Genomic DNA, 18488 nt, shown 5'->3' on the forward strand with positions numbered 1-18488 from the left:
TACGACATTAGTCACTTAGAAGCACTGCTAGCCTAGCCACAAGTCACTCGTCATCTGTAGAGTCACGGACACGGAGGAAGGAAAGGTTCCTTCCTCCGTGGTCACGGAGGAAGGCTCCGTGTGTACAGTAGTTCCATTCTACATTCGGAAGGCTCCGTGTGTAGAGTCCATCCATTCATCCATCCACACCTAGAGGTGTGGATGGATAAATGAATGGACGGATATGGCTGTACCCTTTAGATCGGGCGGTGGCTAGCGCCACTAAGCCGTAATACCTAATGAACCAAAAACTATATTTATTTTTGTTTTCCTTAAAAAGTGAGTTTGAGGATTCGTACCTTGCAGTGAAGAATTTAATTTTCACTCGTGCCTTGACTTTAGCCACCAATCAGATAACCTCCTTCTGGTTAAGTCTACCCGCTTAAAGTTTATTTTGCCCTCCCGGTCCCTAAACCCCAGTGCTTTGAAAAACTCTGCGCCATCATCCTGAACTATAGGGTGAAGCCCTTTACAGAACATTATCAAGTGTTCGGCAGTTTCTTCTTCCTCTCCACACGCACTGCACACTGTGTCTACCCCTTCGTATTTGGCCCGATATGTCTTCGTTCGCAGTACTCCCGTCCTGGCCTCAAACAGTAGAGAACTACCCCGAGTATTATCATAGATCCTTTCCTTGGCAATTTCCTGCTTAAAAGTTCGATAGATGTCTAGTGCGGACTTCTTAATCATGCCCATTCTCCACATGTCAGTCTCCGTTTCCTTCACTTTCTTCTTAACCGATAGTTCTTTTTGGTTTGGCCACCTGCTGTTTTCTAAGTATTTACCAGTCAACTTCCTGGTTCGCTTCCTCCATTTTGTATCAACATTCTTCACGTACAAGTAGCGGAAAACCTTCCTAGCCCAACGCTCTTCCCCCATTTCTCTGAATCGCTTCTCAAATTTTATCTTGCTGCTAGCTTCCCTGCCCTCAAATGATGTCCATCCCACCTTGTACTCCCTGATTTGGTGTATTCCCGTGAGCTCCTATAGCAAGCCTACATATTCCACGTTGCTTAATTTCTAATCTTGCTTGAACTTCTGATCTCATGCACAAGACCGCATTGCCGAAATGTCAGCCCAGGAACCATGACCCCTTTCCATATTCACAACATCATACCTGTTGTAATTCCACAGTGCTCTATTTTTCATGACTGCTGCATTCCTGTTACCTTTAGTCGTCACGTATATTTCGTGTTCCCTCAGATACTCGGTCCCATTGCTTATCCATACGCCCAGATATTTGTATTTATCTGTTATCTCTAGCGTGACCTCCTGTATTCTAAGCTCACTACCTTCATTGTCATTGAAAATCATGACTGCTGATTTTTCTTTAGTGAATCTAAAATCTAACCCATCTCCCTCATTACCGCAGATGTCCATCAATCTCTGCAAATCTTCCTTGTTGTTGGCCATTAGCACTATATCATCTGCGTACATTAATGCTGGTAGTGCCTGATCAATAAGTTTTCCTTGTTTGACTAAAGAGAGGTTGAAGCCCAGTCCACTTCCCTCTAATTTTGCCTCTAATCCTTGTAGGTACATCATGAATAATAAGGGTGACGCTAAGAAACCATTGTGGTGGTCTCGTCGAACGTCTTATGGTGTCGCAATGCCACCTCACTTCCCGGCTAAGATGGACAAAACACGGCGGACAGCAGGCTGGCATCCCTTTGGGGACTTGTTTGATGAATAAAGAACGTGGCCCTCCCCCGTCGGCCGAGGCGCCGCGCGTAACAACGGATATCCCCTTCAGACACGAATAAATGTTATGGATAAAAAATTTTTTTTTCTTTTCTGTCATCTATGACCCTAGCAAATAAATTAAACACATCAAAAAAATTTTACATACATCTGGTTTAGTTTTAGGTCGCGTGCGCATTTGTGTACATCGTGCCCCACCCAGTACAAACACACCACATTCGCTGGTAATTGCAAAATGGAAAAAAGTTTATTTACACACAACCCAACGTTATTCTGGCATTTTACATAGTGTGTTTTTCATGCAAACCGTGCTTTCGATCACTCATTTGTTATGAAAAGCGGAAAAACAATTCTCGGTGGCAGAAAGACAAAGGGACACATTGCACTTTTGGCAGCGGGTGCGCGTTCTAGATGTGCAGCCTTCAAACTTGCAACGCTGAGCAAACGGTTGTGTGGAGTGGGCTGGCCAGTGGTTTAGGCCATCATAGCGAACAGCGTTGACTGGCCTTGGCTCCGCGTTGTGTACTTTGCGGGGAGGAGGTTCAGACGGCTCCTGGAGGCTTGGGCGGCCCCGTTTCTTTGCAACGTTCTTGCTGCACATGATGAGTGCCATGGCAACTTCATTCTGGAATGCCAGCAAATCCAGAGTGTTCTTACGCTGCATTCGGTTCGCTTCCGCATGTTTCACGTATTCGAGCCAGCTGTTCACTATGGCAAAAGAGACAAAGTGGCATATGACCCGCACTGGCCATTTCTTGGTTCTTTGGCGGAGAGGGTACAGCGAGAGGAGAAAATCCATTTTGTCCACGCCTCCCATACAGGTGTTGTAGTCCTTTATGAGAGCAGGGCATGGGATGTCGACGTGCTGTTTTGTGGCCTCGCTCCACCTCCTTGCAGTGGACAGGTCATCCACGCCCACGTAGCTTGAAGCGACGTTTACGACTCCGTTGTCTTGCCACCGTACCAGAATGACGTCCCCGTCTTTTGTGACTTTCTGGTCGTAGCTTCCTCTGCCTTCGCGTCTCAGCTCCTTGTCAGTCTTCAAGACGCAGCCTTGCAGTCGATTGGCGCGGATTGTTCCGACTGCCCAGATCCCTATAGACTTCAGTTCTTGCAGAAGACCTACGGATGTATAGTAGCTATCGAAATAACATTTGAAATTTCGATACAAGGGCAAGTCTTTAACAAGCCTCATGACGATTGAGCCACCCAAGCCAAGGCTCTTGTGATCCTCGGACATACCAGTTCCTTTTTTGGTACATTTCAAAGTCATGGGCCATGCCCTCTGCACTACAACGGAAGAACACCTTTACTCCCTCTGGGTTGGGTTTGTTCCTGATGAACTGTTTCGCCGCTACCCTGCCTGTAAACGGGGTGATTTGCTCATCAATGCTTTTGTGCTCCGAAGGTGGCAACTGTAAAACACGTTCTTTGACAGCGTTTAGGAGTGGTCGCACTTTCCAAAATTTGTCAGCTGGTGAGTGCGGTGTTGTTGACTCAGTGACGTGTAGGGCGGACCTGAGCTTGAAACATCTATTCACGCTCATCGCTTCACAAATCGTAGGAATCTGTGTCGCTGGTTGTCAATACATGCGCATGCGCGGAAATTTCAGGGTTCCCATTATAATCAGAACATCAAGGAACCTTTTTATCTCATCTGGAGTAGTCTCCAGGATCGTTCCTGTCGTTTCCATGACATAAATGTTTGTGCATCTTGCTATTTCTTCAAATACTTCCTCAGAAATGTACTTCAGAAAGTACTCAATGGGTTCGGCGACTGCAACAGGGTCATCGTACTCGCACTGGAATGTGGTGTCTGGCCGCACGAAGTCCTTCGCGGTCCACGAAACTCTAGTTTTCGCAGTGGACTCTCCATCGTTGTTGTCGTTTTCGTCCACCGGTGATGAAGGCCCGGCCGCAACATCTGGTTGGTTGTCCTGCGTTTTAAGTATATTCTTCAATATCACGAAAATTGGTTTGCAAGCACGAAGAAAATGAAATAACTGCTTACAGTTTGAGTTGGCTGCTGGTCGCCTTCCTCGTAGTCTGACAAACTGATGTCTGACGTATTCCCATCCGCTATTCTCATTAGCAGATTTTAAGCTGCTTTGTTTTTTATTCTCGTGCGATTCTTCGCATGGTCCGCCAGCTCTAAGTGTAAAAAAAAAGCAAAATAATAGCCGTTTTGTGCACTTCTGCAGCACCACTAGCGAAATGGCAAGAAATATAGTGTTGTATTGGTAGCGGCACAATGTACACAAATGTGCACGCATAAAGTCAACTCCTCTTATCGCGACAAATTCGTTGTCCCAAAATCTGATATTCAGTCAAGTTGTTAATAAACTTCTTCGGACCAGCTACCAACCATGCACAATAATTGCGAGATTGCGCCATTAGGTGAAAATTGTGTTTTTGTAACCCACTTACCAGAGCTGCCGTAGAACGAAGCGACATCCATTGCGGAACTTCTTCCTCCTTGTTTGTTTTCAATTCTTTCGGTTAGATGGCGTTACATGTTGGTTCTCAAACTTGACGCAGACGTGTGGCGCGCAATTCGAAGTCGCCAAAATGACTGGCGGCCACAAAAAAAAAAAAAAAAAAAAATTGCGTACACATTTGTGTACGCCGTGTCTGAAGGGGGTATTCAGTGGTGAAAAGCGGCGTAATAAGCTTGTCTGAAGCCACCAGTTTTAAAAATAACAAAACAAAATTTAAAAAAAAACTTGCCAGTAGAGACTATACAAAAGACGGCTGGATTCATCAAAAATGCAGAGACCGAAATTTGAGCGACATGTCATATATGACATAGTCCCGCAAACTGGTTTTCATCACGTAACTTGAACGGACCTACGGGCACTGGGAGAGGTTAAGAATGGTTGTCGCTGACAGATGTACTTCTGTTGCGAAGGTAATGCTCAAAATCAACCAAATAAAACTTAACATTATATTCAAGTCTTGATAAAAAAGTAAGTCAAGTTAGAAAGCTCCTTAGGTGGCCAAATAATAAATTACTTCACCATACTTTATGAAGAAGTAGTTTGCAAATAAATAATGCAACCGCCGTTTAATTGAATTGACATTCAATGACGTGACCGCAATCAACGGTGTGTAGTCGCTATAAAAACTGGAAAGTTATATGTGGACACGATCAGGCGAATGCGGCGGAGAACGAATATGTCACATAATAAAAGCGATGTGATGTTGCACATTTTCATCTTAACAGCTCCGTGCCCTTTTGCTTGCTCGTGGTGTATTCGAAGGAGCTAGCCAAGTGTCAGGTAGAAGTCAAGCAGAGTAGCCGGTGCTGATAAGAGCAACGTTTATATACACTATTTACACACTAAAGGTAGCGTAATACTATATGTTGATGGTAGCATCATGGAAGCTTGATGAAAGCTTCTGAGAGCTGGTTCAGAGCGTCTCGGTGCTCGCGTTTTAAACCGTGGTCTTCCTAAAATTCTCTGCAGGAGAAAACAATGAATAGTTTGCAATAATCTGCAAGACAGCTTTTCTGTAAGGTTAGTTTTCTAACCAAAAACTCTCGTTCACAGACTTCTTTTCTCGCTAATTTTGTTTTTGCCGTTCACCTTTTTGAGATCTTGTTGTGCTCGCGTGCCTTCGCTGGAATTTGGAGGGGTGACATCTTGTTGTACTCGCGTGCATTCGCTGGAATTGGAAAAGGTAAAGGCACAATGAGGGAGAAAAGCAGTCTGTGAACGAGAGTTCTTGGTTGGAAAATAAACCTTACAGGAAAGCCGCCTTGCATATCACTGTAAACGGACAGGCTGCATGTCCATTCAGTCCAGGGCAGTCCAAAGAAATTGCCGTCTTCATCTCCGTCCCACCATTGGAAGGGGTAGTGGTTAGAAGAAGGCGCCTAATTTCTGCAGCCCAGCAGGGAGCACGGCGCAGTGAATAAGGATAAAAAAAAAACGAGAGGGAGAAAGAGAGAGAAAGTCAAAGACTGCTTTCTTTTCTACCCAAGAAATAGAAAGGATGCACGTTCAGTTCGTCCCACGGCGAGAGAGAAACACAACGTAGGTTATAATGCAATAATACGCACAACACAGCACAGTGTAATAACGTTGCATCACACGTGCAGATTAGGGTCTGCAGCGCTAGGCAGGCTAGGGCCTGGGGGAGTGGAAGACTTGAAAGCACCACAGAGTGTGGGAAACATACCTGACGACGGATCCCAAGCTCTCGGCTAATTGTTCAGCGCGTCTCGTGGCACGTCGAACAAATCAAGCAGCCTCGATTTCCAACAGCTCTTCCTAGGCCGTCAGTCAGTCAGGCGTGTCCAAAGAGTTTTTGACGAGGGGAGCCAACAGCCCTAAAGAATTCGAAGTATGACTTTCGTGTTGTCGCCTCTTTTGGCGCACCTCGAAAGCGTTGACCCGGAACAAATCAGGGTAGGCTTAGCTGCAATCGTCCCCCGCGTCCAAGCGGCTCCCAGCCAGGGAGGCCGATCTTAACATCTTCTACAGACACACGCACACAAGCACGCACAGTTTCACTCCAAGAAGGAATTGGTAGTGGTCACAATGACGGACGCAACGTGCATCTGCTATAAAAAGGCGTGCAGTGTATGCCATAGCTTCTTTTCTTAGAAAGTCTTGGAATTCTAGTATATTTTAATTATATAGATGAAGTATGAGGCGGTTGTTAGTCGCATATATTTGAGTTAAAGTACTACAAATATTTATTCGCCGCGCATGATTTCTGGAAATGATACTCCTGAATGATGCGCCAAGAAAAAGGAAATCGCTCCAACATTTTTTTAAACTAAGCTCGCACGTGGGAGTACTTGTTCTCTGTCTGTGCTTTTCCATGGTTCATGAATGTTAAGCCCCGCTGCCGCTTCTATAGAATGGTGTACAATAAGCCGTATCAACGCTGTGACAGGATTTCCTACGGACTACCAAGCATTCGATCACCAGACATTTTCCGTCCGGCATATTTTGGTTAAAAGAAGCGACATATTTTTGCTGAAAACCCGGTTTATGCACTGGGGCCCGGTGCACAGATGTTGAACACTACAACTCTTGACTATTGCGAACACGAAGATGGCAAGTAAAAGCCTTTATGCTATTGTCTGTACGGCTGGTGTAACGAAACCCTCTAGTCTTGAGGTTGGTGGGCTAAACCATGCACTTTGCTCATTGCTATTTTTCATCATGGCGTTTGTCTATTCACTGAGTGGTGCTATGTGGAGCACGCGGTAGTAGTGCCGATGTGCTTTTTGGTGCTGGTACAAAAAGAAAACTAGCTAGCTTGTATCTCTTTTTCAATGAGTCCTTCAATTAAACCTATTCTAGAGGGCTGCATAGGAGACTATATGCATGACGCAGTTGGAAAAGTAAAGCACGTTGTAAAAGACCACTTCTGCTCATTGAATGACTTGTAGACCATCAGCATCTAGACTGTGGTGTTCTGCAGAAAGATGTTGAGCCAATGACGCGCCGCATTAGGTTCTAAATTTAACATTGATGTGTCCAGAGCGCATTTGCTAGCAGCCTGCCATGTGTACCGACTGTAAGTTTTTTTTCTTTCAAAAAAGCTTTTTTTGTTTTTAGTCAGCTAGATAATTTTAAATTGGCGTTCTACTGATCTCAGTCCTCGCATATGTTTATATTAAGGTGGTTGGTTGTGGTGGTTCCTGGCATTAAGTGCAATCCTAGCATTAAGTACAAGCTGAGTGGACGCGAGAAAGATCTATACAGTATATACAGCTCTCTAAGTACTTATTCAAATTATTTCCGCGCAAGTATTAGCTTTGGTCATCGAGAAATTCGAATACTTTTAGAGTGCCCCACGTGGATCTCTTGTGACACTGTGAAGGAATACTGACGTGTAAAGCACCTGGTTAATTACATCCGCAGAATAATAAATTGATAGAGAACAACGAGCAAAGAATCCTCGAAAATAAAAAAAAGGTATGTTTTGCGGCGGATGAGTTGCAATTATAAACCAACGCATGATTACTGGTTAATTAAACATGGTCCCTCAAATACTATTCAGTTCGTTCATAACTTTGCCTTTGCTATGCAATATTTTTTTTATGGATTATTTGCTTTTGTCGCACAGGTTGGTATCACTTCCTGGTAAGCGGAGCGCTGCACGTGGTTTAAATGCACCTGGGTAGAGTTCGAATTTTTCGTTGACTAAAGCTATAATAATGTGGCACTCGAAACACCGAAAATCGAAATGACGAACTATTGGAATGCCGAAAGTTAGTACACCGAAAAATGAAAAAGCCGATTAAACAAGATACCGAAAGTGTAAAATGTCAATGGCGCTGTTCTTTTTTCTCTTCTGCTCTTCCTGCTTCACGATATGTTTTTTGCGCCTCAGTCTTCTGCACCAAGTCAAAAAATCAAAACACCTAACTACCGAAGCGCCGAAATATCAAAATGTCTGCGCCACCTAGCTATACTGGAAGATGAGGTACCTACCTAAATTAGAGGTTACGCCAGCACACTCTTTCACCCTCATTTCCAGTTGTCCATTTACATTTATCTCAAGGCTTCCTACAAATAGCAAACTATATATTTTCCACCTCCAATTGCACATCAGAGGGATTTCTTGCGTATCGCAAACAGCTTGTGTGCAATTCGTTGTCGAAAAATTGAAACTTCGTCATTGTCCGGGTTGCCCAGAGCAGCATCAAGCGATTTTGCAAACAGAACGCAAACAGACTCATTTCGGCAGGATTTCTGGATGCTTGTATGACAGAAAAATAGCAGCAATATTGTTCAGCTTTTAACACCTGGAACAAACGATTTTGCTTAACATGAAACCAAATTCGCCATTCAAACGAGCAAGGTTATAGTAAATTTCGCAACCAACACTCAGACTACACCCTGCGCAATACGGAAAGATCCCACGTACGGCATAGGTTGGCAAAATAAATAGAACTCACTCCGACTAACTCAATAACCATATATAAAAATATTTTGCTTTGGACTCACTCGGACTAAAAATGAGCGATATTCGACGTGGTCCGGCTCATACAATAAACGTCGAAGGAGCACCATTAAAAACACATGTGAAAGAATTGCAATTGCCAAGCAACCTATATATATATATGCTGGTTATTTTTTCATCCACTTTTCTTTCTTCTTATTTACATTCCATTGGTTCTAATAACTTCCCCTGTACATTACTTGGCATTACTGTCTGTTAGATCTCATTAATATTGTGTTAAAACACGGAAAAACGAGCCCTTAGGTATACACTTCTTTCCCTTATATATATATATATATATATATATATATATATATATATATATATATATATATATATATATATATATATATATATATATATATATATATATATATATATATATATATATATATATATATATAGCTAGCTTTCAACATACAAAAACAAGTTATTTTCCGTGCCTCTACATATTAATATTAAAGAGAAACCTAACACAACATGCAATTTCCGTGACAGGCACATGCGCGCTGATAGCACTATATACAATGAGTACCACATCAATTGGCTGCTGTAAATACCTGTGCTATTTTGAAATTTGGTGATAGTATGCTGGTCAATACATTCGCCTTTGTCATTGTGTGGCCATTGGTCATTGTGCGGTCATTGATCATTGGGCGGTCAATTTGGTCGTTGTGCGGAATGGTGTAATATAAAATTTTTGCAGCATAAAATCTGAGAACCATGACTTGACAGGGTCGCGTTCTTTAAAAAGTCTGTTACCTGTCCCGAGTTTCGAATCAGGTAAGGTGAATTCATGGTTCATCATTCATCAAGTCTTCCTGCAAAACGCTGCAAGAAAACCTTGTCTTCATTGTATGCTCTGGTGTTAGTGCACATGTACGTGTTATCCTACATAAGCTGAGTCTTTCGACAATACCTCATCAGTTGCAATACAGAGCCTGTGTTTGCGTCTTTTTAGGTGGGCATGATTGTGTTGTATTGTATGCTGCTTCCTCAAGACTAAAATAATGACTAGGTCGTTAGCTACCTGGTGCAAAAAAAACCAAGATGCAACATTTTTTCGTTAGTACTCCCCTTTCTACCCCCCCCCCCCCCCGCACACACACGCACACGAGAGCTATACGCGTCCAAGAAGGAAGAGGGGCTGCTTACGGTTGTGCACCTGTCACTCCTTCTTTAAATGTATCGGTGTGAGGGGATTTGTCGGAGCCGCGAGGATATAATGTACGACAGGAATCAAAGGTGAACATTCCATATAAGTCTGCCTGTTTTGGATAGAAACTGAAGGAATGAGAACTCGAATGGAATGAAAAAACTTTATTTCGGTCCTGCCGGACGCGCTTAGCGCGTAGCGGGCGTCTCCCACGTAGGGACCGACAGGGAGTACCTGGCGGCCGCTTCGTGGGCCTGCTGGACGGCCCATCGCTGGTCGGCGAGAAGTGAGCTCCTGAGGGACCTCTCCCACTTGCTTGAGGTAGAGTCGGGAGGAGTTGTTCTACACTCCCAGAGCATGTGTTCGAGTGTCGCTGTGTGTCCGCATGATGGGCATGTGTCGCTGGGGTATGCATCGGGATAATAAACGTGAAGCGTGGCAAGGTTTGGGTACGTGTGTGTCTGTAATAGGCGTAGGGTTAATGCCTGCGGTCGGTTAAGTTTCGGATGTGGGGGTGGAAAAATGCGGCGTTCCAAGTAAAAGTGCTTTGTAATTTCATTGTACGTAATTGGTGCATCCCGATTGGTATCCAACCCAGCAAGATGAGGTTGCCCTGTGGCAGTGCGGTCGGTAAGTGCGCGCGCTGCATCATGGGCGATCTCGTTGAGGTTGGATAGGGCACCCGGCACCTGGCCGAGATGGGCGGGGAACCAGATGACAGTGTGGTGCTTCAGGGCACTCGGGTCCGCATTGCGCAGGATACGTAACGCCTGGGCGGAGATGACTCCGCGTTCGAAGGCTTTGATGGCCGGCCTGGAGTCGCTGTAGATGAATTCCCGTTTGCTGTCGAGCATAGCTATAGCTATAGCTACTTGCTCCGCTACTTCGGGGTTTCGGGCGAGGATTGTGGCTGAGTTAAGAGTCTGCTGCGCGGATGATACCGCGACCGCGGCGAAGGCTTGGTTGTTGCGATAGGCAGCGGCGTCCACGAACGAGACGTTGTCCGCTTCCATGTCTATGCGCTTGAGAATGGCGGTCGCCCGCGCAAGGCGCCTGCCTCTGTTGTATTCGGGGTGTACATTTCGTGGTATGGGAGCGATCGTAATAAGGTCGCGGATTTCACGGGGAATTAGAGTCAACTCTGGGGGGTCCCTGGCCCTCTAGGAGAAGAAGCCGAGCTCGCGCAGAATATGGCGGCCCGCCTTGGTTGTAGTGAGTCGGGTCAATTGCACACGTTCCTGAGCTTCGGCGATCTCTTCTAGCGTGTTATGTACGCCAAGCTCGAGGAGTTTGTACGTTGGAGTGGTGATAGGGAGGCCAAGGGCTCGTTTGACCACCTTGCGAATAAGCGCATTGAGTTGATCGCGCTCAGCACGTAGCCACTTGTGTATAGCGGCAACGTACGTAAAATGGCACAAAACAAACGCGTGTACGAGACGCAGCAGGTTGTCTTATTTGAGGCCATGGTGCCTGTTGGCTACTCTACGTACGAGTCGTATGGCATTCTCAGTCTTAGTCCTGAGCTTGTGTACTGTTTGGGTGTTGGTTCCGCGGGACTCGATGATCATGCCGAGGACCTTGAGAACTCGAACCAATATATATTTAAGGGAAAAAAGCCCGATGTTTCGAAGCTGGTCCGGCTTCTTCCTCAGGGGTGAGAGATTGGCTTAAAAACGTCGCTTCTTTTAAATATGTTTTGGTTGGAGTTTTCTCGTTACTTCAATGTACGACTAGAAGTGGGGATGGTCTTAAAAAAAGGGTTGCCCCACTGGCTTTTACAATAATCAATTAGGCAAAGTATCTTCTCTTTTCATCTTGCTGTGTAATCTCCTTGCCTTCTCATGACTCTCGGCTAAGCTTTGTTCTGTGCTCGGCAGCTCAGGGTGAGGTGACTTTCCACGAACCTTACCTACTTTTCAAACCAGTTACTGCATGCAAGCTTCCCCTGAATGGAAAAATGTGTGGTTGAAGAAAAGAAAAAAAAAAGACACTATCTTTCCTTGCGAGACCACGGCTCAGTCGCTTGAAGGGAAAGGGGAGAGTGGAGAAAAGAGTTTAGAAGTAGGTAGGAGGAGAAGGTTTGGAAGAACGTGACAGCCATGGCTGCTAGAGCAGAAGGAGAATAGGGGCCGTCGGCAGGGCAGTCCGAGTCGTACGACTTGGAAATGTGGAGCTGCAACCACATGCGCACATACCTATGGTCATTCCCGCGAGAAAAAAACAATGTTCTGAATCACCTTTCTTGGGCAAGAATACAGAAAACTAGCTAAAGGAGAAAACTAAAATAACTAAAGAAATAACCGATAATCTAACCACCAATTGTCACCACAGCTGCGGAAGGAAAGAAGGAAAAACGTAATCTGTGACCTTGGCACGAGCGGCTAAACAGAGGCATTTATTCCTCGCTCGCTGGATTTCGTGCCGACCGGTTGTGCGCCCGCGCGCTCCGCGCGCTCGCGACCTTCGGCGTCTTCGTCGCTCTGGCCGACTGGGCTGGCCCTACGTCACCTCCTGTCGCCGACGGTCTTCGACGACAGCGCAGCTTTGACCTACTGGACCTGCTCTACGCCATCTACAGACGCCGACAACATCTCTCGCAAGTGTACCCCGTCCTCGGACTCCAGTGACCGTGCTTCCATCTTTCCTGTCTCTCCTATCCCCTCAGTTTGTTGTTGCTTCTTCTTCCTCTTTTTTATACCTTTACTTCTATTCTTTTTATCCCTCCTCCCCCCATCCCTTGTGAACCCTGTGGCGGTGTCGCTCACTGAAGCAGACAATAACGGGGCTCACTTTTCTCTTCCTTTCTCTATCTTAAGAACCACTCGCAGAGGCATTTATTCGCAGAACACTGTGTATAAGAAAAGACACGGGAAACACGACACCAATGGCGTCGCAACGACGCCGTGTGTCAACCCAACTCAGTGGTGGTAACTTTTGGGGGGCCTAAGTCGCCAGAACGCTTCCTAAAAGTCGTCAATTTCAGCCAAAAGTCGCTAAGTGATGATGATGATGACGTTTTTCCTGAGTTTTTAGTTTTCGACTGGATAAAGCACGTTAAGGGATTATTTTTAAACAATGATTTAAATAAATTTCTGCTGTGGTGAATAAAGTGAACAGTCAAAATAAAATAATCATTTCTAGTGTCGGACTGCGCTGTTCAGTTTTGGTCTGGACAAGCAACTCTGGGTCTGCCGGGAGACGTGGATTGCGCGGAATAAACTTCTAGGTCTGAACCACAGATCGGAACATGGAGGAAGGAAAGACAGGAGGGAGCGTTGCGCAACTCGATTGAAGCCCACCAAGTCGGCCCAACAAGTGACCAAAACGTCAGCGCTCGCGGTAGGTTTTAGTTCTCTCGGCGCTGTTCCGTCTTTGAAACACCTTCGTGAGCCGGCCAGTCTGCGCCGAACCAGTTCATTTCGATTAAAAGCTACCGGGCGCCGTATTTCGAGGTATCGGCAAGTCTCGTTTATTGCGTGATCTCACGGCAAAAGGGCCGACTTTGTTGGCTTCAAAACGGGTTGGCTTGCCAAGGCTGGGTGCGTGACGTCATGCTCCCTCCTGTTATTTCCTTCCCCCATGATCTAGCCACCATACCCATGGGTCGGAACCCAGCGCAGCACTCTGCCGGAAATTAAGTTTTCTCTCTCTCTCTCTCCGCGAAGCAGGGGAACGCGTGGTGTGCATAAATTTTGTGCATGCACGCCACGCACGCTTTTTCTGCCTCATGAAGGTACTGCAATTCCACCAAAGAGCCCATACTTCGTCAATTAGCTTTCAACAATAACCTACTGCGTGCACAGCTGCTATCTAACGTTTGATGTAATATGTTACTACAATGCTAGGAACGAGTGAAACCTAAAATTATTTTATTGGACACATTGCACTCAAGAAGATCGTTTGACCAAGTATCGTCTCGTAGGGAAGAAGCATGAAGAACAAGCAAATTGAAACAGTGCCGGCCAAGATGACAAGATTTAAAACATCTGAAATGTTTTAAATATTTTCATTTTGGCCGGCGCTCTTTCATTTCGATCGTTCTTCACATTTCACTCAAGTCACTAAAGTCTATATGTCAAGCAATAGTTCCACCTCACCAGTCCACACCTCCTCGTCTGCAGACTCTCCACTGCTTTGCGCACGTGCACTACTTCTTGGCGCGAACGCTGAGGAGTACGCTTGCATGGTTCCAACTTTTCTTGTCACTGTGTCAGGCAGGTCATAGGTGTGGCAGCACTTTCCAAGACGGCGAAGTCCGCTACGAACACTTAAGACCGCATTTGTGCTGGCAGTGCTGAGAGAATTTCTGAGTTTTGTCTTAACCACGCTTAGTTGGCTAAAAACTCTTTCCACTTCTGCGTTTGAGTGCGGCAAGGAGAGCACATCAACTGCGAGCTGCGCGACCTCGTGAAACGGGTTCGAGCCAGCTGCATCACGGTACGCAGTGGCCTCGGACCAAAATGCAATGGTGTCGGTGGTGTTGGCCCAGCCCACCAGGGTCAGCTTCTTCCACTGCGCGTTCACGAGATCTATCTCGTTTGGTTGAACACCGAAATGTTCCGCCAGCTCCGTGATAGGCTCCTTGAGTACTCGCAAGCATGCTCCCACAGACAGCCGTGCCATGCCCTGCAATATCTTGAAGTTCGATGGCAGACGTTGCCGGAGCTCATTTGACAGCTTTACTGTGAAATTAACGCATCGCTGGCGCACAAAGTCAACTTCAGGACCAGCTGGTAGCGTGCTCGCCAGTTTCTCGAACTCGTATCCCAGGTATGGCTTGGGGTCCAGGTGACCATCGATAGGCTGGCGCAGCGGATCTATCTTCGCCGTTGGAATGAGCACTTTGCTGCAAACCATCTTAATTAGGAGCGTGAGGTCTTCAAGAAGCTTTGCGGGATCCGCGTCGTTCCTCTCGTAGGCCTTGTTTGTACGCTGAACTTCTCGTAGCATTGGTCGAAGGTAGAGTAGATAAAGCTTATTCAGCGGATCAGAGTACATCTGATACAGGAGCTCTGCGGTGTAGCATCCTTCCGTTGATCTGGCTTGTTCGAAATGTTTCAGCAACATGTCCCATTGATCGAGGACTCTGACGACCGCTGGCTCCAACGATATCCATCTGGTATCGCACACCCTTGGAATTGATAGTGGTTCTTCCCCATCGCAGAGGCTACGGTAAAGTTGACTGTACGCGGCTTTACGCTTTGAAGAATGGGAAAACCACATGTGGGTTTCGCGCACCAAGAAGTCCACATTCCTGGGAAGCGTTCCCTGAACAGCGTGGGAAAGTGCGAGTTGCAAAGAATGGCAAATACACCTTACCATTATCAAGTTCGGGAGTTGCCACTCACGCTTAATTGTCTCGAAAATACCGTTGTTGACACCCGTATTCACCGAGGCGTTGTCAACTCCAATGCCGAGGAGACGCTTCTTGTCAAGTCCCATACGCGTGAGGAGGTTTTCCAATGCCCTGACGATTGTCACAGCTGTGCCATCGTCCAATTCGATAAGCGCAAGAAACGTCGTCACAATGCTCTTCCGAGCAGCACTGAAGTATCGCACCACCACACCCAGTAACTTAGTGATCGAAATATCTGTACCCTCGTCGATTATCAGGCTGTATTTTGAGTCACCGATGTCAGCCACCAAGAGATCCACGAAATGCGGAGATAACACATTCACTATGATCTTCGTGCATTTGCGCCGGTGCATGCGCATGCCTGCTGCACTTTTGCTGTCCATGAACTGTTTCTTGCAGAGTTCTGTCAGGTGGTCAGCGGTGAGGAATGCAGTGTGCTCGCATATAAACAGACAAAGAGCTGCTTCACTTCTGCCGCAGGAAGACTCAGTTGCGGCTGAATACTGCAGTTTCTTCTGCCGAGAAGAACTGGAGTATGGTTCAGATGACTTCTTGTGCTTGGTGGTGGCGGCATGCTTCTTGATATCGCACAGCTTCGCGTAGAATTCGCTCATGCAGTAGGCGCATGATGCTTTTGTTCTTTCGCTCTCCACAGGACGTAGCCAGCCTTTAAACTCGGGCAGTGATTCCCAACTTTTTCGATAATGCTGCTCATACTTTGGAGGCATGATTAAGCTAGAGCGAGCGAGTCGGCACGCTACACCTAGTCCTTGAGTGTACTGGAAATAGAGATGTGTCGCTCAGGAGTGAACGAAATCTTTTGAGCGGCTGTTTTTTCTACAGAACGAGTGATCTGCGGCTCAGTGAGCCATGGTGAAGCAACGCTACCACGTGTTGTAGGTTGAACCGGTTGAACCACTTCGTTTGAGTTCGTGTTCTCTGAAGGGGTACGCTGGGTAGACCCCCGCAGAATCGGCCATGAACATGCCCGGATTTCAGAACCCGAGGAGCGAGAGGGATGGTGTGAGAGATAGGCTTGCCGATGCTCGCGGAAGCACGTGGCGCACAAGTGCGCATTCAGAACTTTTAGCATGGGTATGGTGGCTAGCCACCATAGCATGGGTGTGCATTAGCGAGGGGGGGGGGGGAGACATCCAGGCTCCAGCAGTGACGAGCGCAGGCATCGTTTCTTTCGAGCTGCCTGCATAGACAAGGTATTCGAAATTCCAGGAGGAAGGGGCAAAGGCCAGCTTTCCTGTAGCTTCCTCTCCATCCTTGTATTTTCAACGAAGCGAAAAAAAGCGCTTGGTCCGTCTCTTTCACTGTCCGGTGTTCCGCGCAGTTTTTTTTTTTCGCTTCGTCGATCATGTACCAACCAGCCCAAAACAGCCAGGTGGCCACATTGCACGCACGCTAAAGATCGCAGCGGCTCAAGAAGCTCGATCCTGTGTGCCCTGGCCTCATTTTTGAAGCTCGTTCCGAGCATTCCCCAGTTCTCATTAGTTTCCTAATATTCTATGTCTGTTTTAAAGGACCCCTGACACAAAATTTGGAAGCTTGGTGTGCTTGCGACGTTTGAGACTCTTGCATGCACTTCTTAACGATTATTAGGGGTGAGTGCTGCCTGTAAAATATTTCAACTTGGTTTTAAAGCGAAGGTGTGTGCTCATCCGAGTATTCCGGTAAAATCGACATTTTTTGTGGTTTTACGTAGACAAAGGCTCCCCTTGCGTGGTTGCAGAGGTCAAGCAAGTATTGTGGGCATCGGAGATTCCGAGAACGTTTTCGGGGTGAGTACAATTCGCCGACTGGCTCCCGGCGAGGACTATTGTTCGTCACCCCTCTCGCTCTGTTGTCGGGCTGCTCTAAGGTGGTTTTCGCTGCTTACGCCAGGAATGCTCTTCTTTTTCCTGAGGGGAACACGCTCAACGCACCCACATCGTTCTATTCTTCCCCACTCTCGGGTCACCCTATTTGGAAACCGCACGTTCAGCGTCACCGAAGCTTGAGCGCATGTAGTCTCAGGCACTGCCCCGCTGTGCGGCGCTAGTTTCTTATGGTATCTAGGCGGGCGTTTTGAACTGAAACAAAATCGTCCTCAATTAACGATGCTAGCATCAATTATACGATGCGTTAGAACATTTACGATTGAATTTTGGCATTACTAGACGCAAAGCTACGGATTACTGTAAAAAAATGTCGAAAACAAAACTTTTCCTGTCAGTAGTCCTTTAAACATTCAATTTCAACTTTTCAAAGTCTCCAAAAAAGTCGCTAAGACTCCAAAGTGATAAAATTGTCGCTAGCACGACTGAAAAGGCGCTAAATTTAGCGACTTTCTCGCTAAGTTACCACCACTGACCCAACTTGAGCTCTGGGAACAGCGAACGGAGCGCAATGGCAGAACACTACGAAACCGGTCGCAACATGTTTGCGCCATGCATACCAGTCCCGACGGCACGGTGTAGAGCTCGTCGCGTTGTTTTTGTAGTCTTTCTGCATTCCTTGAAGTGCACAAAGAGCGCGAAAAGATGGGTACGAGGAACTTGAACATAAAAAACGACTTTGCCATCAAGCCTTTTGCAGTGTGTACTGGACGAACGCAACGACGGGTGACGAACGACAGGAAGTTCCTACGCGCTTCAAAAATGACTATGAATGGAATCGTTTTTGAATGGGAATGAAAAAAAAAATCTTCAAAAACTTGGGCGTTGCTATGTCGGTACAACAAAACTGCAGGCCTGTTGGAAAAAGATGGCAGCAATATCTCATTAAGAAACTTGAGAATTAAAAGCATCTCTGATTGCCGAGAAGTAACAGAATTCTTCAACCATGTTACAGCCTCAATAAATTTATTTCCGCGTGTAATGAAGGATCAGGTATGGCATGAACGGTGCGTTTCTGCCTCCTTCCTTCTTGAAATATGACCGTGACAATTTTCATGGTACCCTAAATTACGTCGCCGCTGTTTAAATGGTAGTAAATGACATGACAAAAGCCCATGGTCTGTGCCATCGCCACATTTTAACAAAACTTGATATCCAGCCATATGGCGCATTGCTATCGGAAAATTTTGAGCGCAAACTAATGGTTCCACACGACGTTCACAAGCATCCGTCATGTCTCTCTCGTTCTTGTTAACGTCTTGTTTGGCGATCACAACTTTCCCAATCGCCACAATTATTCAAGAAAAAACTGAAGTGGCATCTGAGGGCACAAGCAGTTCAACGCAATAGAAAAACAGAACGGGTGCTCGATTGCTCGCGAATC

At 46.3% G+C, this 18488-nt stretch overlaps 1 long non-coding RNA gene across 1 annotated transcript; it reads left to right on the forward strand.

Moving 5' to 3' along the window:
- Positions 1 to 12789: 12789 nt before the first annotated feature.
- On the forward strand, positions 12790 to 17545 carry LOC142772137 (uncharacterized). Its single transcript, XR_012886288.1, has 2 exons — positions 12790 to 13201; positions 16933 to 17545. It is a non-coding gene; the product is annotated as an uncharacterized LOC142772137 (long non-coding RNA).
- Positions 17546 to 18488: the final 943 nt, after the last annotated feature.

This window comes from Rhipicephalus microplus, chromosome 9 (assembly GCF_043290135.1).
Source record: "Rhipicephalus microplus isolate Deutch F79 chromosome 9, USDA_Rmic, whole genome shotgun sequence".
Taxonomy (NCBI): domain Eukaryota; kingdom Metazoa; phylum Arthropoda; class Arachnida; order Ixodida; family Ixodidae; genus Rhipicephalus; species Rhipicephalus microplus.